The following is a 23,725-nucleotide window of genomic DNA, read 5'->3' on the forward strand; positions in this document are numbered from 1 at the left end:
TATATAACTTATGATAAATTACTGTATCAGCTTATCAGTCTACAGTATATCCAGGGTTCCCAACCTATCTCTACCCATTACCCAGGTTTCCACAAATCATTTGGCTCATTATATAACAATGAGTTGTTATTGATATTTTAGAATGCAATCCTGTATTAGAGGTAGTTTACGTCTAACATTTCCTGAGGTTTGCTTCCACCTTTACTACACTAAAGTATACCGAAAATATTACTGATAAAAACAATGCTGACAGTATGAACTCACATAATAAAAATGATCTTATTATTGAATTTGTTTTTTATTGTATTTTTTTTTTTAAATCCATTAGCCCACAGAGAAGTCAAAATTAAACTACTTGGGTTCATTTACCCTTGGTTGTCGTATCACTGGCCGGTTTACGGGCAATGATAAGTATACGAACATATTCATTCTCTCTCTCTCTCTCTCTCTCTCTCTCTCATGAACTTTGAGGCTGCCGTTTCCAGATGGCGCTCCATTTAATGTTCGAGACGGTGTGGTTCATATTTCCACTGACACAGAACTGTTGACGGGACCTTCTGGCAAACTGTGGTCAGAAGCTGAAACGGATCGGCAGCGTAAGCTACACGATAAACTAATTCTCAGAGGTCTCATTATTGGAATGAGACAGGTTGGACAATCTGCCTCTGACATAGTGAGGGGAGTTGGCGTGTCCGAGCCGACAGTTTACAAGTGGTGTCGGAGATGGGATGAAGAGGGAAATTTGTGATCACCTTAGGTCAGGTGAGCCCAGGGAAACTTCACAACGAGTAGATCAATGTATCCTTACGGCAGTTGTAGAAAATTCCATGACTACTGCTGTAGATGTCCGCAACCAGCTTCAACTAGACGTTTTACCTGACACAGTGCGAGGGCGTCTTCACAAGGCAGGCATACATCACAGAACACCTGCCATGAAAGGAAAACTTACCAAGGAACACCGCATGGGCCGGCTACAGTTCGCAGAGAGCTACCAGAATGAAGACCTGCAGTTTTAGGGCAAGGTTATATTCATTGATGAAAAAAGCTGGACCTACAGCACTCATGGGCGACAACATTGCTGGCGACACAATGGGACATGGTATGACTTCCCAAACATCTACGAAGTCGCTAGAAGTGGGCATATCACATGCAACATGTGGGGGTGGATTCATCTACACTGTGTTGGAGAATTGGTGGATACTGAAGGACGACTCGCAGCAGACAAATATATTGAAATACTTGAGGTCATGTTATCGACAGTGCGCGCTATGGCGCTCCCCTATCCAGAAAGGATAATATTTGTGCAGGTAAGTCACTTATGTTTGGTGAGTAATAATAACAGAATATATATTTGACATTAGTCTGTGTTCCCCCTCCATCAGTTGGCTTGGTGGGCTGAGGGCTGTATCACCATAGGATTGTTTTAGTATGGTGAGGAGTATCAGTGGTCAGGGCTATGTTGGTGTGTGACCTGATTAGGTATGGTACCGACTATTTAAGCATTTTGAGGACTGTTTTGGTGTAGTGAGGGCTGTGATGGTGTCGTGCGGGCTGTGATGGTGTGGTAAGGAATGTTTCGGTGTACGGCATACTGAGGTGTCAGCATTTTTTTCCTTTTTTACCACTGCTATTCCACTTTTCTAGAATGATGAATACTGATGATAATAAATGTGCAGACTAAGTTCAGATCACATGGTAGAATAATATACACAATAATTATCTTCTACGAGCCACAGAACATCACGGGAATCATAAAATACTGAAAGAATAGCCATGGATACTGGGTGAGACTGTCAATTATAAAACTCCAGCAACATGTTTGACCCGCAATGACTCCGTGACTTTAAACCTATGCACCTTAGCAGTCGGTGAACCTCTGTATCCCAACTGGTGTGGTCGTATCCACTGAAATAACTGTGGTGCTGTTATATTGTTTCCTTTATACCGTTGTAACACGCCTGTCTAAAATCGACCTTTTCCTCGTTGCCTCATAGTAATTTATCGTAGCTTTTTACAGTTCCTCTTTCTGGAAGTAGCATCAGTAAACAGGGTTGCCATCCACTTAAATGTCCCGTGATATCAGCGTCTTTCCATACCAAATATAGCAGTGTAAAGTAAATGATATGCTATCACATCTGATATTACCGAACCACCTTCAGTGTGCACGACCTTGTGTATTATTATTATTATTATATTCATTACATTTATTATTATTATATTCATTACATTTTAGAAACTGTATGATCTTGGCGTTGCACACCGAGGTAATGTCCTAGACATTTTGTTAGGAAACGTCAGATGTTTGGCAACATTATGTAATTCATACACATTTATGGATATTATCCTAACCCTACCCTCTTCGCATGCAATGTAGTAAATTTTACTGATCTGTTTTACAGGACAACTGCTCTGTTCATACAGCACGAAATGTTAGTAGATGGTTTGCAGATCAGACAAATATAGATCTCCTTGAGTGCCCCCCAAGGGATGTGACACGAATCCCATAGAGAACTGTTGGGGGCTTAACAAATGCGTGGGAGCAGGGGCAGGAGAGGACGAGACAACGGCTGGTGGAGCACGCAATGCTGGGGTGGGAACTGATTCATAGGCATCCTCAGGTCTTATACAACCTCATCGCATCAGTGCCTAACAGGCTTTAGGCCGTCATTAACAGCCAAGGTGACTGGACGAAGTATTAACCTGCTCCGTCCTGTCGACGTATGGGCACGTTGCAATGATTTGCATTTGCCAGTCCCGGCGACGTACTGGTACGTCGTGCAATTGCAATGTGCATAATTTCGACAATTTTCAAATTTCGCGCTTGATTTGCGGTACATATCCTCGCATGACCTTCCCCTACCTGCCACCAGGCGGGGACACTCGGCGACCCCGCGCGACCCGCGCTAACCCGCCACTCGTCCACTCACCTGGTAGCAACGGTCCTGCTCAGACATGGCTAAGAGAGGTCTCTCAGACAGGGAAATTCAAGCCGCCCTGGACACCTTTACAGGCGACAGTGATTCCCCACTGGACGACGAGGTTGTGGATAAGGATTATGTGCAGCCAGAGGAGGAAGAAACCACCAGCAGTGACGAGGAAGTTCCGTCTCCCAGGAAGCGGCAGTACGTGACTTACCGTGCTGCTAGAGAGGGGCAGCAGGCAAAGAAGGCACATGCAACATCCTATTCCTATCCCCAACGTGATTTGGAACCAGAATTCGAGGATGAGGACGATGACGATGACGGAGCCATGGGACGTGCTGCCACGTGGTATGGACGTGAGCTCATAAATCATCGTGGCCCAGAGCGCACACCACGTCGTACGAGCAGGTATGGGCCTAGCATTTTGTTTGGGGAGTTAGGAAGTGAAGTGGAGGGAGTGAGGAGTGAAAGGGAAAGTGCAGGGAGGATTAGGGAAAGTGAGAGTGACGTGAGTGAGTCATTGCTCTCCCTACGTAGTGTGAGGCAGCGTAGTGGATCACGTGGGCGAGTGCGGGTGCGTTAATTATCACGTGAGGTTGTGATGGAGGGGGAAGGTGGTTAGGAACCACTCCCAAGCACGTCTTATGCTCCCCAATATCCCCTAACACGTGGTTGAGCTAGGGTGCGTGAGAAAGCACGTGGTGTTGTCATGGAGGGGAAAGGTGGGGAGGAACCACTCCCCAGCACGTCTTCTGCTCCCCAATATTCCCCTATTTCATCCCCACAGCCCCCTAATGTTCCTCAAGGCCGTAAGGGTAAGGGAAAGGGAAAGGGTAAAGGCAAAGGGAAGAGGAGTGACAGTGGGGAAGCCCTCCGCACTCCTTCTCCCCCACCTCCCCAACCAGGATCTCCTCCCCACCCAGACGAAGGCGGTGATGGGGATGATGGGGACGAGGGATTTGTGACATGGAATTGGGAGGATGGGAGTGATTTTTCTCCCCTCATTCACCCCTTCACTGAGCAGGGGTGCTCTGGCTGCATTGCTCCAGGAATTCACCGTAATTCCACCAGGTTGGATTTTTTCCACCTGTTTTTTAGTGAGGCATTTGTGGAGCAAATTGTATACCATACCAACCTGTTTGCAAGCACCCAGCGCCTAGAGAGTGAAAGACTGGGAACAAGGAGTAGGCATTCTATCATCTATGATTACCCTGTCTCCCTTCCAGAAATGTTCTTATTTTTTGCCCTGGTCCTTTTGATGGGTATTACACGAAAGAACAGAATTCCTGCTTACTGGACTAGGGACCCTGTTATGTTTACCCCAATATTTGGTCAAGTGATGAGCCATAATCGGTTTCAACAAATTCTAAGTCGCCTCCATTTCTATGATGCTCATGATCCTGCAAATGCAAACAACACTGATAAAATGAGGCGAATTAGGTTGATCTTTGATCACCTCAGGCAAACCTTTCGTTCCTCATTCTATCCCTATAGAGACCTCGTCATAGACGAGAGTCTCGTGTTGTGGAGAGGCAATATTTCATTTAGGCAGTATATACCCAGCAAAAGGCACCTTTTTGGGTTCAAGATCTTTGTTATGTGCGACTGTAGGACTGGATACGTGCAAGACATAGTCTTGTACACCGGTGCACAAACAGACATAATAGAAGATCGAAGTATTGGACTGTCGGGAGCAGTAGTAAAGACGATGATAGAAGACTACCTTCATCGTGGTCACGTCCTCTACCTGGACAATTGGTACACTAGCCCTCTTCTCGCTCGTTATTTTCACACACATGAAACTGTAGTCTGTGGAACAGTGAAGGTGAACCGGCGTCACATGGCCAAGGTAGGGCGAAAACTTGCAAGGAATGAGGTTGTCTTCTTCAAAGCCAACAACATCCTTGCAACTGTGTGGAATCACAGTAGAGAGGTAAGCCTATTGTCAACGGTTCACCGCCCCTTGATGCACCGTACTGATTCAGTTGATTACCGTAGCAAGAACAGGCGTCGTATTTGGAAACCTGAGTGTGTCATGGACTATAATATAAACATGCGCCTCGTGGACCAGTCAGACTCCATGATATCGATGGTAGAGTGTGCCAGGACCACGATGAAGTGGTATAAGAAACTGTTCTTTCACTTGCTAGACATCACTGCTCTGAATTGCCACCACCTTCACGCCATGACAACAGGAGTTCAGGAAACATTTGAAGGGTTTGTGAGGGAGCTCACAAGAGAAATGTTTGCACGGTATGCTGTAGAAAGGCCCCAACGTCGCATCCGCACTGCTCCTATTGCACAAACTCCCCTGAGAATATCCGGCCGCCATTTCCCCACTCCTATCCCTCCCCAGCCAAACAGACCTAGGCCCCAACGCAGGTGTCACGTGCGCAGTAATTCCCAGGTGCAACTCACGACACAGAGGAAGGACACCCGCTATGAGTGCGTGCAGTGTGACGTGGGTCTCTGTATTCACCCACGTTTCAGCGAATATCACACGTTGATGCAATTCTAATATGGTGTGAATGCGACAGGACGCTGAAATTATGAGGTAAATGCGACAGACAGACGCTCAGTGAAATTATCAGTCATGTTGATCTCCAAATATTAGTATAAAGTGCATACGGGTATAACATAAGTGCAAAAATTGTATGTAAGTGTATAAATATGCCGTAAGTGGAAACATACATAGCGAGGGTTTTATGATGCGATATTCTGTCGCTCAGTGCAATAAATACGGCCCGTAATTATATAATTATTATTATTGAAAATGCTTACGGGTATAATATAAGTTCAAATTATTGTCAGTGCTGAAATATATTCTAAGTCAAATATTCATAGCGTGTGTATAGAGATGCGATATCCTGACGCTCAGTTGAATGAATAAGGCACGTAATAGTGAAAATAAAAGTCAGCAAGTGGTAAAGTGTGTAATATGTGTGAAGAATTAGTGTATAAGTGTGTGAGTATTATGTTGGTCGAAACATTCATTGCGAGCGTATTTTCATGCGATATTCTCACGCTCACTTGAATAAATAATGCCAATAAGTATGTACAGTGCAGTATAGGGGTGTAATCGTGTGTAATGTAAGTGGGAAATTATAATTGGAGTGAATAAATAAAGTAGATGATGAAACACGAGTGTTTGAGATCGTGGTTGCTACGTGAATATGCGCTAGCATATCGCTAAATGCCCTCATAATGAATGAAAATAATTGAAAACATTTACATTGGTGGAGGAAAGGTTCTATGTAAAGGGAAAAATAATAGGAAAGTGATAAAACAATTTGGTATGTTGAAATACGAGTCATAGCGAGTGCGCTTACTAAGCTGATGTGCGCTAGACTTATGCTGCATGTCATCATAATGAATGAAAACATCTGAAAACACTTACAAACAGTTGTAATTGGTAAAATGTCATTGAAACAGAAGTATACAAGTAGAAAAAATGATAGGTTGACTGATACAAGAAACTTAGCCTATAGCATGTTACGACTCAGACCAAACTCGCTATGCTTGCGCGATGGTACAATGCTTATTTTTCATATATATGTGTCTGAAATCCATTATATTGTTACTGTTATTGTTTATTAGTTCAAATTCAATAAATATAGAGGTGTTGTGTGTTGTTTCTCCCAGTATTCCTTACCATAGAAAACGTGAGCGCCTGGCACGTCCATTACAGAACACGACACCTGGCTCGAGGGACATCACCTGTATGGACCACTTATAGACCGCGGGAAGCCCTTTCTTTGTGATTTTCCTTCGTTTCTCAACCTAAGCGGAAGTTTTAGCCAAAAAAAAAAAAAATCCAAAAAGGCTCGGGACTGGGGGATGTCGGAGGGGCGGAAAACCTCGGGACGTGATGGGTTAAAGTCCTGCTATGTTACGTTGCTAGTAACGTATTATTTGGAATAAAGTGTGTGAATGACTTGTTTTATTGTTTATGCATTCTAAACTGACCAATTGTTGACACAGTGTGGAAATAATACTTTACCAATGTGTCCTTTTGTCACTGAAATCATATGAGTATACTTTATAGGTAGAAAGGGTATACACATAAGTCTGCCATGTATTTATCAACTACACCATTTCCTTCGTAATTAGGCAGGCAAAAAACACTGTCCTCACTAATGTTACAGACTCATGGCAATGAAATTTGTTAGATATAATCATCTATATCGTAGTCATGATGTTGACGGACAGAGGGATTGGGTAAGAGGTAATTAAACGCCTCGGTTTACACTGTCGCCGTCGATACACACCTCTGCATTTGTGCGGCTTGAATAGTAATGTCGTATGTTCTGACGATGGCCGAAAGTCATTCATTAAGGTTATCAATTTTACAGCGCAGCAAAATGGCCAAGCAAATTATTTAATCCCTGTAATACTGTAATATTGTTTGAATGAAAACTCATTAATCCTGTAGAAATCCTCATGAAAATAGCAGCTGTCCCACTAAAACAGCGGTTCCCAAACTTACAGTATTAATGTGTGACCCTATTTGGAATATTTCAAGACTTTGCGACCCATAGGGTAAAATCACACACACACACACACACACACACAGGAACCGGTATACAGCCTATCGTAGTTATTATGAATATGCTAATAGTGTAAAAAGGATAATTACAATTAAGTAAGTAAAATACATTGAAAGCATTTGGCCTGTTCTATGTCCCTGCGACCCATCAAAATTCCTCTAGCGACGAACCTTTGGGTCGCGACCCATAGTTCGAGAATCACTGCACTAAAACTACAAAAAACCAGGCAAATTTGGGAACCCTGGTAAGAAAGGTAGGCGGGAATGACCAGAGTGTATCGTGCGTGTGGCAGCGTGGTTGTAGCACTGTTACCAAGTCTAAGTCTTTACCTTATATTTCCCACATTTAACGAACTTTTTCAGGCAAGTGTACCAAACCTAGAGGCTTCAGTGCCTGGTTATATAAACATCCTTCATACCTCACTCCACTTCACGATCCACCTGTTCACCGAAGAGGGGGATTGATTGCAGAAGGCTAATTTAGTCTGTGTTTAACTGAGTTAATGTCCAGTTGCGTGGTAGGTGGTGGTTACCATCATCCACTCACTTGATGTAGTGCTGCCTACTTCTTCACCTTTATCATTCTTTTTCTGTATGTACCCTCCTCTCTTCCTATTTCTCCCATCTTTCTTGTCGCACTTTATTCTTCTTCTTTCCTTTTCAGGTGACTTACACTGAGTGACAAGTATAATGGTTTCCTGTAACCCAGGAAACCATTTACAACGCTGGGTAGCAACCATATAACCAACCCACACGTGTTCCCCACGTGTCAACAAGTGGGTTGGCTAAAGCTTAGTGTCCCTCCCCATACAGTAAAACAACCAACTAAAAGAAAAATGGCTACCCGTTACTGGATTAAGGCGTCTGGCAGCTAGATAGAATGTCCACTTGAATGTTTAGCACCAACAATAACAGTAATTCATGGATAAGTTTATTGAGTCTGACGGTGGAGGGAAAGGTGGGAAGGCGTGGAGGTTTGGATCAAGCATAAAGGAGACGTGACTCGAAAAAAAATAAAAATAAGAGAACCGATATTTTAAGGGATATTTAACAGGGGAAGGAAGAAGACACAGGACCCAGACCCAAGGCCATCTGAACCGTTTAAAGGATTTTTTATAAGGCTAGGAGGAAGACACAGAACCCACACCCGAGGCCATTTGGACTGTTTTAAGGGACAGCTTACAAGGCAAGGGGCTTCGTGGTTCTCACCACCCTCTGGCTAATACGCCTTATATACTTGTACTGATTCCTCGACACTTATGACATTTACATATTCAATAGGTGCTGGAAAAGGACACCTTCACGTGGTGACACCGATATGACTTAGCGGGTTCACTGCCAGGTTATACAAACGTTCAACCCAACTTGTCCTCCAAAAAGAACATAGTGGACTGCCTGGAGCGGGCAACTTCAGTCCGCAGTACATTGGGTTTACATTTCAGATGAGCCTGGGGCCATAACAACAACATCCTGCCCTTCCCTTCTCAGACTAGTTTTTCATCCTGTGCTAAGCGGCCCCTTCAGACTTTACCTGCCCTTCTGTATGAGAGAGAGAGAATTTTCATATCGCTTTCTCGTCTCACATTCTGATATTTCTGCCTTGATCTCAGCCGTATCTATCTTCCTCTTCCCTTAGTATCTCCTTCACCACTCTTACCTTGCCTTGTGTATCCTGCTGCCGCCTCACCTCTCGCCATAGACCATTGCTAATTCGTCCCCCTGACTCCACCAACGGCAACATAGAGCTTCCAGTCATTGTGAACTTCATCTTCTGTGGCGGTACCAAGGACGTCCCCCCTTGCTCTGGACACAAGTAATTCAGTCATTAATATATTGACCCATTTCAGTCCGATTTAAAAAAAAAAAATTGCGTATCTTTAGGGGATGGTATTTATTTTACAAAATAATATCGTACTGCAGAGGTAAATAAAGGGACTATTTAACACATGAAATGGGAAAAATATATGCTAAGTACACTCGCCTGAAAAGCAAAAATACTGAGTGATACGTCACTGGACTGAAGGGGTCAATCACAGTGCACTGATTAAAATGCATGACTAAAATGTATCATATTCATAAATGATGCACTATCTGTCCAATAATTGCCAGACCCTTCTTCTGGCAGGGACTGGCCTACTACTACCTTTGTCTCTGAGTCACTGATATTATCTATGTTGCTCCAGTTACTGTAACCCAATAGAGAAATGGTCCAAGCTACAGCCTCGAAGGCAGCTCCAACAATCTTCCCTGAGTCTAACATGATGCTAGGTGTTCTTATGCGATCACACCTTTGCTTTTCGGGGACCTTTTTTTAGTCCTTTTTGAAGAATCCTATTCATGTACCATGTACCAGCCAGCCTGGTGCTCATCAGACCAATAATGCCTATAATGACGGATTGATGGACCCAACTTATTAGACTGAGTCATACTCACAGGCTTCACAAGTATTTCTATCTATTTATCTTTCTGTGTATATATCTCTATAGATGTATCACTTTCTAAGGGTTTCTTACTATCTATCTTAAATATATATATATATATATATATATATATATATATATATATATATATTATATATATATATTATCATAAGAGCAGCATTCTTTGTTCATCTATTTGTTTGTTTGCCCATCAGTCACCCCCAAACCAATGACTAGAGACCCCCCAGACCCATATATATTCTGAATCAGGGCGACCCAAGGATGATTTATGGCAGGTCAAAATTCAGATCTGGGTCATCTGAGGTCATCAGTAGAGTGTTCGCCTTTTTGACCCGGGCAAGTCTGAGCACCCGTGCAGCCCAATTTTTGGCATGGAGGCTCACATGACATCCAGTTCGGACATAGGCTATGTGAGGTTGACCTCCGAGGTCATTTCAAGGTCACCGGTTGGAGATCATTTGAGGTCACTGGTAACAGTAAACAAGTGTACACAAACACTGTGTGTTAATCTGTGAAAGCTGAAATAGAAATTTCCTGGACCTACTATAATCCATCTTCTAAAGCAAAAGAGGTACATGGTCTTTCTGGAGAAAAAAGAAAGATTGAACTTGAATAAATAGGATTAAAGTGTTTGTCTTTTTGGTCAGGCAAGGCCGGGTACCCCTGCGTGTGTGTGTGTGTGTGTGTGTATATATATATATATATATATATATATATATATATATATATATATATATATATATATAATTGTGTGTGTGTGTGTGTGTTCTACACACTACTTCATTTAACAGTGCATTCCACTGATCAATTGCCCTGTTTAGGAAACTAAACTTCTTTTCGTCTTTATCACATCTCTTTTTATGCAGTTTTTTTCAGTGACCTCTTGCTGATGCATCCCCATAGATTATATACTCATTTACCTCTATTTTTTCCTTCCCTGATATGCATTTATATAGCATAATCATGTCTCCTCTCTTCCTTCTCTCCTGTAGTGTTGGCAGATTCAGTTTTTCTAGTCTTTCTTCAGAGCTTAGATCCGTTAAGCTTGGTACCCATCTTGTAGCGGCCCTTTGAACTTTTTCAGTCTTATCTAGCTGTTTCTTGAGATAAGGATTCCAGACTACTGATGCATACTCTAGGGCTGGTCTGATGAAAGATGTTATTATATTAATCAGCATGTCTTCATTTTTTTTTCTTTTTTATGCGATAAAGAAGGAACCAAAGGCCGCGAGCCTGCAATTGTTGTTCCTTCCAAGAGAAAAACCAAATACTAGAGAGAGCCAAATTCAAGATCCGATCATTTCGAGATGCCTGGACACACTGCGTTTGAAAGACTGGAGATCATAGGAAGCATGAAATACAGGCATAGAGAGACAGTTCCCGAGTTGACCTGTTGCATAAATGAAGGACCGGGAGTAACGGTTAACTCTTGCATTAGAGAGTTGGACAGAAAAGGAATGAGGGTTTGCTACTAGACAGGTGCTACGCGCCCGTCGTAGAGGTGGAGGAATGCATGCAGACAGTTCAGAGAAGCAGTGACCATTGATTAGTGATAAGAGATAAAGATGCAACAGTGCGATGAAGAGACAGAGGTTGAAGGGAGTCAGTAAGAGGAGGAGAGTTAATGAGACGAGAAGCCTTTGACTCCACTCTATTTAGAAAAGCTGTATGTTGGGAGCCTCCTCACACATGAGAGTTGTACTCCACACAGGGGCAGATAAAACCCCTGTATAGAGTCAACAATTGTGCAGGGGTAAAGAAGGACGGAGTCTGCTTAGCACACCTAATCTCTTGGAAGCAGATTTTACAAGAGATGTAATATGATCTTTCCAAGATAAGTCCCGAGTAAATGAAACGCCAAGCATGTTCAAGGATGATGCAGGATTAAGCTGAATATTAATAAACATTAATGGGTATACCTGTGGAAGATTTTCTCGAGTTCATAGGTGTAAAAACTGAGTCTTTGATGCATGAAAAACAACCAGATTATTTTTACCCCAGTCAGAGATACGAGCCAAGTCAGACATAAGGTGCGCCATAGCCTCATCCCTTGTTTGTTGAAGTAACTGGTGAGACGGACGTTGCGGGAGCTGAATGGAAAGGTGAAGGGTGGAGTCATCAGCATAAGAGTGGATAGGGTTAGATGTACAGCTTAGAAGGTCATTGATGAATAAAAGGAAGAGAGTTGGTGATAGGACAGAGCCCTGAGGAACACCACTGTTAATAAATCTAGGAAAAGAACAATGGTCGTCTACAGCAGTGGCTATAGAACGACCAGAAAGGAAGCTAAAGATGAAGGCATGGATAGAAGGATAGAAATCGTAAGAGGGCGGTTTGGAAATTAAAGATTTATACCAGACTCGATCGGAAGCCTTAGAGATGTCACGTGCAATGGCAAAGCTTTTGCCAAAGTCCCGAAAGGAGGATGACCAGTACTGTGAAAGGTAGGTGAGAAGATAGCCAGTGGAGCATCCCTGACGGAACCCATACTGATGATCAGAAAGAAGGTTGTGACAGGAAAGATCCTTTAAAATTTTTCTATTAAGAATTGACTCAAAGATTTTTGAGATAGATGATGTTAAAGCAATTGGACGATAGTTAGAGGGTTGGGAATGGTCACCCTTCTTTGGGACCGGCTGAATGCGAGCAAACTTCCAGCAAGAAGGAAAGGTACAAGTTAACAAAGACGAAAGAGCTTGCCCAGGCAGGGTGTAAGCACAGAAGCACAGTTCTTGAGAACAACAGGAGGGACTCCATCAGGCCCAAATGCCTTATTAGTATTGAGGCCAGCAACAACAGAAAGTACATCAGCTGAAGAAATTTTAATGTCAGCCATGAGGAAGTCAGAGGGGGGAAGTGATGGAGGAATAGCACAGGAATCGTCAAAGTTGGAATTGGAGGAGAAAGTCTGAGCGAAGAGATCTGCTTTATCAGTAGAAAAAATTGCTACAGAGCCATCAGAGTAGAAAAGAGGAGGGAAGGAGGATGAGGTAAAGTTGTTAGAAAGGTTTTTGGCAAGGTGCCAGAAGGAGCGGGAAGAATTGAAGCCGGAGAGTTGAGAGCATTTAGTTTAAATGAAATTATTTTTACCAGAGCGAAGAACAGACTTAGCACGATTTCGGGCAGAAACGTATAAAAAATGTGATTCAGGGGTGGGTTGGCTCCGGTACCTTTCATAGGCCCTCTCCTTGTTCCGGACAACATTAAAACAAGCGTGATTAAACCAAGGCTTTCTTGCATTAGTCAGAGGATATGAGAAAGGAATGTATGTTTCCATGCCTGAGAGAATAACCTCCGTAATGCACAAGGCACACTCAGATGGCTCCCGGCCATGGAAGCAATAATCAATCCGGGGAAAATCAAAGAAGTACTGCCTGAGGGCCTCCCAATCCTAAGCTCCTAAGTGCCACAGACGACGTTTCTTTGGAAGGTCCACAGGCTGTACTGGAGTGATAGGACAGGTTAAGGTGATAAGGTTGTGATCGGAGGAGCCCGACAGAGAGAAAAGATTAACAGTGTAAGCAGAAGGATTAGTTGTAAGGAAGAGGTCATGTATGTTGGAGTTCTCTCCAAGGCAGTCAGGGATACGGGTAGGGTGCTGTAGGAGCTGCTCTAGGTCATTAAGGATAGAAAAGGTGTATACTAGTTCACCAGGTGGATCAGTGAAAGGAGAGGAGAACCAAAGGTGGTGGTAAACATTGAAATCTCCTAGAATGGAGATTTCAGAGAAAGGAGAAATGGATAGAATATGTTCCATTGTAGAAGTAAGATAGTCAAAGAATTTTTGATAGTAGAATTAGGAGATATGTAAACAGCACAGATATATTTAGTCAGAGAATGACAGGAAAGCCGAAGCCAGAGTGTAGAGAATTCAGAAGAATAGAGTTCAGGAACATGAGAACAAGATAGGTCGTTGCGTACACAATATAGACACAACAGCCACCTTTGGCTTTGAAATGAGTATAGAGAAAGTAGGAGGATACAGAAAAGGGTTTGCTGTCAGTTGCCTCAGACAGCTGAGTCTCAGTTAGAAAAAGAAGGTGAGGTTTAGAGTAGGAGAGGTGGTGCTCAACAGAGCAAAAGTTAGAGGAACGGCCACGACTGTTGCAGAAATGAAGAAGAAGAGAGTCAGACAGTGGTTCCAGGCAGCTCGAGTCGTCACTGGGAGAGGAGCTAAAGGTGGGGGCATTTATGGTCCCCTCCCCCCCCCCTGGGAACTCCGAGACCACGTGTAGTGTTGTCATGATTTTTTATTTTTGGGTAAGGAAGTGAAGTGTGTACTTTGCAGGTAGTTTGGTGATGATAGTTAGAGAAACTTGTATTGGAGAACATGTTGGCCTACTCCCTGAGACACTGAAAAAGTTCAGCAAAAGGGGGATGTTTGGGACCTAGTCCCGAGGGCTTATGAAACGGGAGCTCCAGCTCTCCCTGTCATCAGCTTTCCACCCACCTTGGGAGTACTGCCCTTCTCGACTGGTGCTGGATGTATGTGAATGCTATTCTCATATTTCCAGGCAGTGTATACATGTTCCGTACCTTCTAACTTATGTGGTAGTCTAACTTACGAGATAGTCTGTTATTGATAATCACACCTACGCCTGATATGTGTAGGGTTTTACTTCCTAACTTATAACCCCAGTCTTGTCTTTTCCCACTTTTACCAAACTTGATTACATGACACATGTCCACACTGAATTCTATTTGCTACGTACTACTCCATTCATGAAGTTTATTTAATTCTTCTTGTAGCTCTTTACAAGAGCCTGTGTTTGTAATTCTCCTTTGTATTTTTGCATCATCAGCAAACATATTTAAACAGCATTCATTTCCAGTGTTACTATCTATGTCATTTATATACTCAAAAAAAATTGGTTCCAGCACTGAGCCCTGTGGAACTCCGCTAGTCACTTCCCTCCATGATGAGTAATTTCCCCTTAGTACTGTTCTCATTTCCCTTTTTCTGAGAAGATCTTGCATCCAACAGTACAGTTTGCCTCGAATTCCTCCTTGATGGTACAGTTTCCATAAAAGTCTTTGGCGCGGTATTCTGTCAAATGCTTTCTTGAAATCAAGATAGATACTGTCCACCCATCCTTCTCTTTTCTCTAATGTTCCTGCAACTCTATCACAGTAGCTTAACAGATTAGTAACACATGATTTTTCCTTTCTGAAACAAAATTGCCTTTCTGTTATCATATTGTGTTCTTCTAGATGGTTTACCCAAACTTTTCTTATCAGCTTTTCCAGTATCTTACTTACAACACTGGTTAGTGATACTGGTCGGAAGTTGAGTGGATTTTGTCTATTCCCTCTCTTGAATAAGGGAACAATGTTTGCTTCCAAATATCAGGTAGTTTACCTTGACTCAAGGATTCCTTGAATAATAAAGATAATGGTCTGCATAATTCCTCTGCACATTCATGTAGCACCCAACATGAAGTTTCGTCTGGACCATTTGCATTTCCTTTGTCTAATTTACTTAACTCCTCCTGTGTTTCTTGTTCTGATATTTGTATATCAGGTAATATGTTTGGGCATGCATGTTTCATATCATCCTTCTTAGAATTACTGTCTTCTGTAAAACCTGATTGGAAATTTTTTTTAGTGCTTCACAAATATCTTTCTCTTGTGTATAGAGGATCCATTCATCCATAATGGACTGTATTAATCTATTACTTTGGTTTTGCTCTGGATGTAGCTGTAAAATAGCTTCGGTTGATCACTACTTTTGTTTATGATGTCTTCCTCAAACTGTTTTTGGGCTTCTCTCCTTGTTCTTGTGTATCTTTTTCTTGCCTGTTTATAGTTCAGTGCTGGGAACACTACTAATAAAAAGTAGTGGCACTCCCATTCCCGTTACTAGCTCGAAAAAGTAGTGGCGTTACTGGTTTCGCTACTTGATATGAAATGTAGCTGCGCTCCCGCTCCCGCTACTTTGGATAAGAAGAAGGTACACAAAGGAAAGGTTAACAAAAATCTGTGATATACCAATACACTAGATACTGTTTTGATAATATTACTCAGTCTGAGTGGTTATATTGTGTACCAGTAATGTCAGTATATACAGTACTTATACTGAAGATAAAGAAAACATCATATACATGTCGGTGTCACTTTAATGAAGCTTAGAGCCGAAGATACAGGAAAAAGCGGTTTACTGTATAAGGTAACAAATGATCTTTAACATTTTTTCCTAATATACCTAATGAAAGTAACATAGGTAAATAAAAGGCAAAAAAAATGAGGCCTACCATTGATACATATTTTATAGATTTATTATATTTTCAATGATACCTATTTAAGATATGTACGAAAAAGAAAGTAAAAATGAACTGGGGCTTTCTTTTAAAGGCTATTTATACAATAGCAATGTTTTTTCCATTACTTTAAACTGAAAGTAACATACTGTTACCAAATAATAACGTAGTGAGTAAGAATTAGTCTGAAAGAGAGTGAGAGAGAGAGAGCGGGAGTTAGAGACGGGTATAGAGATTTGTGTGTGTGTGTGTGTGTGTGTGTGTGTGCACCTTTGCGAAGCAAAGACGCAAGTTGCAAATTCAATATTCTGGTCAGTACAGGGGTCAGGTTCCATATTAGGAACTGAAGTTCAACGAAATTTCGAAAAATCACAGTCTGCTGACCATGGCAGAATAAACTGAGACTGGCTAGTCTGGTTCGCACTCCGTCCCCGTGCTGCTTGCCAAGCTACCAGTTACTTAATTTAAATGATCGATAATTAACTAGCAAATTCCTGTCTAATTACTGCACATGACTAATAAATTAATGATGTAATGTAGAACAAACATCATTAAATGACAGAACTGACGAAAGTATTATTTTTCGTCATTAATAAATACAATGAAACCGTCGGCATATCTGTATGTACTCACCGACTCCGGACTTGTATTCGTCGCGTGAGTAGCGAGGAGCGCGGTAAAGCACGAGTACAACCAAAAAGTTGCAGCGCTCTCAGTTCCACTACTGGCTAAAAAAAGTAATGGCGTTACCACCATCGCTATTAAAATAGTAGCGATGCTATGTAGCGCTGCTACTAATAGCGGCACTATTTCCAGCTTTGTTATAGTTGTTATATGCCCTCTCACTATTGTGTCTTCTGTATCTATTCCACAACAAGTCTTTTTTTTTTCCTGATTTACGTTATTAAACCGTTTCTTAATTTTCATTTCTGCTACTTTGTGCCGAGGGATGTAATTTTGGACTCCTATTTCATAAAGTTCACAGAATTTTCTATACAAAACATTTTTAAATCATGTCCTCTAAGCTCGTTTTTCCAATTGATTTCTAAGAATTATTTGCTTAGGTCATGATATTTGACCTGTTTGTAGTTAAGGCTCTTTTTGTAACTTTCATGACGGTTAACTCTGTTATATGCAATCCTGAAGTTGCAATTTAATTCTGCATGGTCTCTTTTGCTGAATGGAGGGTGATACATAATATTATCAATATCAAATTCTTGCCTAGTAAATATAAGATCTAATACTGATGGTACATCAACTCCTCTTTTTCTGGTGCTTTCTTTTACATGTTGCATTAGGAAAACTCCTGCACAAGGTCCAGGAGCTTTTGATCCCAACAGCTTTCCTGGCTTTTTATATCTAGAGAATTCCAATTTAAATTTGTATTGAAATCTCCAGATAATATAATTCTTTCAGATTTCTCCTCCATTCTATGTAGCAGTGCTCTTAAACTTTGAATTGTACTCTCAGCCAGGTCTTCCTATTTGCCGTTTTCCCAAATGTTTGATCTGGGTGGCATGTATAAATTTGCCACAGTTACCTTCCCTTCACACGTACTAATCTCTACTGTGATAAGTTCTGCCTGTGAGGGTATATCTAGTTCTATTACTATTGACTTGCAGATTTTTCTTTGTTAATATTATAATTCCTCCTCCTTTATTTAAGTTCCTATCTCTTCTCCATATATTGTATTCTTCTAGGTTTAAGGTATCATTTGATATCCTTGATGTAAATTTTGTTTCAGTTAGGCAAACAGTATGTGGTCGCTTTCTTTAATATAATCATTCATCTCTAGTAAGTTGGATATCATTCCATCTACATTAGAGTACATTAGCTTAAACATCTTGTTTACATACATGTCATGACTTGGGTGTACTACCTTCCTCCTATTTATTCCCTCCTGTTTAGGTACCACTTTCGTACCTGCAATCCAATTACTTTGTAAAAAAAATGTGTTCTTCTCTTCCTCTGATCTTCCCTCGTTCTTTGTTTTTGCCTCCTCCCTCATCTCTTTTAGTAATCCCAGTTCCTCTTCAGTTAGGCATCTTTTTATCCATACATTTTTAAATCCTGTTTTTCCATAAGTTTACATTTTTTAGTATTTCTTCCACAGTGTTTACACTCTGGAAGGTTACTTTCAGGGGCCTTGATTTATTTCTCTCATATTTCCCTAGCCTTTTGTGTTCTTCTATGTCTTTACTACAGATTTCCTCTGATACTTCCTTCAATATACTCATTACATTTGCCATCTCCTTTTTGTCTCTCGAAATATTGTTTATTTCTTCCTCCTCTGTACCAGCGATAACTGTAGATTTGTTGATGTCTGCTGAATCTTTGGAATTTTGGATTTTTGGTATTATTTTCTTCACTTCCTTTTTAATGCTCTTTTCTCTGACTCATGTTTCTAAGTCTTTATATACTTTCACCATTTCCATATACGTGGTTTCCACATCATTTTTGTAGCTTTGCATTGCTTCATTCACCTGGGTTATCTTCTCCTCAGTATCACTGCTATGGTCTATCAGAGTGCTTGCCTGCCTTATTGTCTCTGCATCATTTCTGAACTCTTCCATAATACTCTCATGGTTGACAACTGTGCTGGCCATTTCACTAATCTTCCTTCAAAGTGCACCCGCCTCAACTGACAGCTCATCTATTGTTTTGTTTTGTTAACCTTCTTTACTACTTTTCATTTTCCTCCTTCTGCATGTGCAACTGCTTCTTTACTTCATCCATTTCACTCTGAAATGCCTTCTCTAATCTTGACACTCGTTCTACCAGCTTATTGTATGTCCCCATTTCCACCAGTTCTTGACATAAATCATCATCCTGTTTTCTACCTTTATCCCTTTTCTTAACACGTTCCAAATTTGCTTTGCTAAAGATGGTGGTCATCTTGTGGTACTAAGAGAAAGAATCTACTTACAGTTTTGAATTCCTGTACATCGCAGACAAAACAGTAAACACTAAACAGTTGACTTGCTTGTTTGGCACATCTGCACTACTTCGTTGTATTCTATTATTGGAACAACACGTTTACTTAAACTTCCTCTTTTATATTAGAACACCAATTAGTTGGACCCAGTGCAGATCTTGACTCATATAAAGATACTTTTTAAGTATGGCCATTTGTGACCAAAATTGGCCAAGTGCGGAGCGATGTGTGGTACATCTTGCCTCTCACATCTACTGTGTGTGTGTGTGTGTGTGTGTGTGTGTGTGTGTCATTATAAGATATAAATAACAATGACAAGTAACTGAAAAGATACAAACGCAAATAATTTTTCAGCAGCACGCTGCCTCCATCTAGTCCCTGTCTGATGACTTTCAGACTGAAATACCAGAACGAGTCTTGAGCCGGACTTTGAACACTTGTCTGAGACGTGCCTGCCAAAAACCTGTTAAGAAGTGGGATTTGCCAGGTAGGTGCTTGAGAAGCTTCTCAGCATTTCCCGTACCCAGAGTTCGCTACAAGTCAGAGTTGCCAGTTTGCCTGCTGTTTGTGAGCATAGTTATTTTGTAAGTTATGCATTAGCCCGAGGCGTCCCATCGACGTATGAGTACGTCGCAAATTTTGTCACGGCTAGACCCATCGATGTACCAGTACGTCATGCAATGGCAAGGTTCATAATTTGCACAATTTCCAATTTTCGCACTTGATTTTTGGTACGTATACACGGGACACCTTTCTCTACAAGATGCCAGGCAGGGACAATGCCTTACCCCGCATGACCTCCCCCCCCCCGCATGCCATTGTCTCGGCAATTCACCTGTTACGAGTGACCCGGCCAATAAAGACATTCAGGGCCAGACTGATTCCCCAATCAATGACAATGAAATTTTACTTAGCATTAGAGGAAGAAACAGTCAGAAATGATGATCAGGTAATGTTGCCAAAAAAGGTCAGTTATGTTTATGTGTTAGTGAGTGAAACAATACTTATATTGCCTATATTACTGTTTGAAAATCAAAATACTCTCGTACTACATATAAATTCGTACCAAATATATAAATATATACCGTTTATGAGTGCTGTGGAACAGTTACCCTCCCATAGAACTCGTTTTCTTTGGAGCCAGCCTGTTAGAAAACCCAGTAAGGTAAGGAGTACTGCTACCTGTATCGAGTATTTGAAACCTCAGACAAGCGATTTCTCTATGAATTTTCGACGTATCTCACCAGAAGTGGAGGTTTGAACCAAAAAATTTTTTTTCCAAAATTGGTCGGGATTGGGGGGAGTCTGTGGTGGAAAATCAGTCGCGACGGAGCAGGTTAAACTTTATGTTCTTTTTCTTAATAATGTTTTAATTACATGACTGTTAAATTATGTAATTGAAATTAAGTTTGTATGGTAAATAATTTACAGCATTATGTAATATAAGAAAACTTTTGCATGTTTTGGATGTCTCCGAGTTGGTAACTGTGCTCTCTCTCTCTCTCTCTTTCTAGATTACACCAGAACTGTTGAGAAGTAGATCATTTTCAAACAATGCAGGCTTATAAAAAGATGGATAAGAGACTAGAACGACTTTTAGTCAATTTTTGGTTCAGTTTGAAGACAGAAGGAAAGAAGTGTTCCATGGTGATTGATTCAGCCTCAGAGCAGACTTTTGTGAGGCCTGATGTGTTACGTCATCGGTATCTGCCTGAGTCATCAGAACAACTGTGTGGCATAACTGGGCCCCGCACAGAACTGAGGGGACCCCTTGATGTCCGGATTGAAGTGGCAGGGCAAGAGGCTACTCTACCAGTCTATGTGGCTGACATGGAGGATCCTTGCCTCCTGGGTCTGGACTATCTTATGTCCATGGGATGTGAGCTGGACTTCTGCTCCATGAAGCTGAAGATTCAAGGATGGTCGGTCCGCATCACGGCAGTGAAACATACCAGTTATGGTGGCGAGGTGAGGGCGCTCCACACAACAGTGATACACCCAAAATCAGAACTGTTGCTCCAGTGTAAGGTGAGTGGCTCTTTTGACACCTGTATAGGGGTCATGGAGCCTGATGTACGGGGCAAGATGAAGGCCAGAGTGATGGTGGGGAGAACACTGGTGGAAACAGGTGCAGATGTAGTGCCAGTTGTGGTGGCCAATTTCTCCCGTGAGCCACAGAAATTCAACGAGGGAGAAATTTTGGGACTGTGCCAGGTGGTGGGCCCTGAGTGGAACCAGAGGAAGGCTTGTAAAAGGAGCGTAATCAAAGAAAATGGGTATCTGCCAGAGCACTTACAAGATCTTTTCTCAAGGCGTTGTCAATGCCTAGATGGTTCACAAGTGCTGAAGTTGAGGCAGCTGCTGACGGAATTTGCTGATGTCTTTTCCACAGGAGACCTAGACCTGGGGTGCACTGATCTGGTGGAGCACAGAATAGACACTGAGGATCACCACCCAATTAAACAGCCAGTGCAGAGAATGGTGCCAGCCCAACGGCAAGAAATGGAGAAGGTGGTTGAGAATCTCCAAAGTCAAAGAGTGATATAAAAGTCCAGCAGTCCTTGGGCATCAGCAGTGGTTCTGGTAAGGAAAACGGATGGCTCAGTAAGGTGTTGTATAAATTATCGAACCCTAAATGAAGTGACAGTGAAGGATGCATACCCTTGCCAGGAATTGATGATACCCTGGATGCTCTGTTAGGTGCTAAGTGGTTTTCCACCCTACTGTAAACATGAAGGCAGAATACCACCAGGTCAAGATTGCAGTGAAGAACAAAGAGAAGACAGTTTTTTCATACAAGAGGGGTTTATGGCAGTTTATAGTGATGCCATTTGGCCTATGCAATGCCCCAGCTTCTTTTGAGGACCTCATGGACCACGTACTTGAAGGCCTGCACTGGCAGATGGCTCTCATCTATCTGGACGATGCAATTGTGTTTGGATGGACTTTCGACCAGGGACTAGACAGGCTGTTGGAGGTGCTGAACAGGATCCACACAGTGCACCTCAAGCTGAACGCCAAAAAATGCTACTTGTTTCAGAAGGAAGTAAAATACCTGGAACACATTGTAGGTGAAAGCAGCATCCATACTGACCCAGAGAAGGTAGCAGCTGTACAAAAAAGGCCAGTTCCAAATGGTGTGAGAAAGCTACTGAGTTTCCTGGGCTTGTGCACCTACTATCGGCGTTTTGTCAAAGACATTGCAATGATAGCAGCACCTCTTCACAGGCTGTTGGGGAAAAGGCAGAAGTTTGCATGGACAGTGGAGACTCAGAATACCTTCGATGAACTCAAACATGCATTGGCAAGCTCTCCAGTATTAATGTACCCAGACCAGAATCAGCCATTTATCTTGGACTGTGATGCTAGTGACCATGGTATTAATGGAGTCCTGTCACAGATGAACGGAAGAGTAGAATGTAGCCCCAGTCGAGCTGGGCAGTGCTCCCGAGGTGGATGGAAGGCTGATGACAGGGAGAGCTGGAGCTCCCATTTCATCAGCCCTCAGGACTAGTTCCTGACCATCCCCCTTTGCTAAACTTTTTCAGTGTCTCAGTAACACAGAGAGTAGGCCAGCATGCTCTCCAATACAAGTTTCTCTATCTACACCAAACTACATGCACACCACACACTTTGCTTTTTTTTCCAAAATTCCAAAAAAAAAAAAAAAAAAAAAATCATGGCTACTCAAGATTCAGCTTTGGAGTCCCCAGGGGGGGGGACCATAAATGCCCCCACCTATCGCCCCTCTCCCAGTGACGGCTGGAGCTGCCTGGAACCACTGTCTGACTCACTTCTTCATTTCTGCAACATTCATGGCCTTTCCTCTAACTTTCGCTCTGTTGAGCACCACCTCTCCTCCTCTAAACCTCACCTTCTCTTTCTAACTGAGACTCAGCTGTCTGAGGCAACTGACAGCAAACCCTTTTCTGTATCCTCCTACTTTCTCTATACTCATTTCAAAGCCAAAGTGGCTGTTGTGTATAGATACGCAATGACTTATCTTGCTCTCGTGTTCCTGAACTCAGTTCTTCTGAATTCTCTACACTCTGGCTTCGGCTTTCCTGTCATTCTCTGACTAAATATATCTGTGCTGCTTACTTATCCCCTATTTCTACTGACTATCAAAAATTCTCCATTATCTTACCTTTATGATGGAACACATTCTATCCATTTCTCCTTTATCTGAAATCTCCATTTTAAGAGATTTCAATGTTCACCACCACCTTTGGCTCTCCTCTCCTTTCACTAATCCACCAGGTGAAAAAGCCTATAATCTTTTCTATCCTTAATGACTTAGAGTAGCTTGTACAGCAACCTACCCGTCTCCGTGACCGCCCTGGAGAGAGCTTCAACATACTTGACCTCTTCCTTACAACTAATCATTCTGCTTACACTGTTAATCTTTTCTCTCTGTTGGGCTCCTCTGATCACAACCTTATCACCTTAACCTGTCCTATCGCTATGGGACGGCCTGTGGACCCTCCAAAGAAACGTTGTATGTGGCACTTTGGAGCTGCGGATTCGGAGGCCCTAAGGCAATACTTCTTTGATTTTCCCTGGAATGATTATTGCTTCCATGGCCGGGAGCCATCTGAGTGTGCCTTGTGCATTGCAGTGATTAT

The sequence above is a fragment of the Coenobita brevimanus genome, chromosome 78 (assembly GCF_032717465.1).
Source record: "Coenobita brevimanus isolate Jiangsu-jjx chromosome 78, ASM3271746v2, whole genome shotgun sequence".
Lineage (NCBI taxonomy): Eukaryota > Metazoa > Arthropoda > Malacostraca > Decapoda > Coenobitidae > Coenobita > Coenobita brevimanus.